The sequence below is a fragment of the Aplysia californica genome, unplaced genomic scaffold (genome assembly GCF_000002075.1).
Source record: "Aplysia californica isolate F4 #8 unplaced genomic scaffold, AplCal3.0 scaffold00140, whole genome shotgun sequence".
Taxonomy (NCBI): domain Eukaryota; kingdom Metazoa; phylum Mollusca; class Gastropoda; order Aplysiida; family Aplysiidae; genus Aplysia; species Aplysia californica.
Genome location: NW_004797410.1, coordinates 116132 through 117271, shown reverse-complemented (window position 1 = coordinate 117271; position 1140 = coordinate 116132).

Here is a 1140-nt window from a genome sequence, read left to right as displayed (position 1 = left end):
AGAGAGAGAGAGAGAGAGAGAGAGAGAGAGAGTGTGTGTGTAAGTGCGTGCGCGTGCGTACTAAAAAAAAAATCAACTTTTATGTTCGTTCATTTTTCCGGGTTTACAATCCAGATACTAATTAGTATTTTTCTAGTCCCCTTTCCAACCTTCAATATAACACTACATCCACATTGCCTCCTTCTGCTGTGTTATGCTGTCTCTTCGACAAGCATGAAACACGAAAAGCGCATGAGGTCTATGCCCACCACAATGAAATGTATGATGCATCTCCGCTTTTCGTCTCGGATACATCATGTAGGCCTACTCCGCACACCATAGGTCTGCCATGACGTCATAAACATTGTGTCAAAAGCGGCTCAAACAATTGACGCAAGCACAAGGTCAACTCCAGGTGACACAAAACTAATTGTTCAAACCACATAATTATTCTTATACACATATTTGCTTCTGACACCTTCGTAACTTTTATCAAGATAAAGCCAGCGCTGCACTGCAGCGTTTGCTCAAAACCCCGCAACGAAAGCATTTCCTGACCGTCAAAATTTGATAGAACGGTTGCCTTGAAGTCAAAATTCTCACTAAACATACCATGTTAAATGGCATCGCATCATACCATTCAAGACGACTTAAATCTTTTAAGATATACAATTTTTATAAATGAATGCTAATTAGTACCACACTATACACATGAAATGTTTCAAGTCGACTTTTCAAACTACATACAATAACATGTCAATTTAAACCAGTAAACTCTTCGTACAAAGATATATCTACAATCAAACAAAGATGTGCCTGTACTCTTGACAGACCATCTTAAAGCACCATGGCACCATGCATGAAACAGCTTTGCGTGGGCGGTAGACATGGAGGAAGTAGAATGCTCCAGTATTTCCCCGCTCTTCAGATTTTGACTTCCTTGCTATACACAAAGTAAGAGACAGAGTCGGTACGTTTGGAATCAAGGAAGGTGTATGGGTGTGTCTTACTATTTTACAGGTGTGGTGTGGATATCTTTTATGGTGGGAATCGAAGTTTAATATTTAGTAAAAAGATCGGTGGTAAGAGGAAAAAGAGAGAGAGAGAGAGAGAGAGAGAGAGAGAGAACACTATTCAGATCATTCATTAAATGGGCTTCGA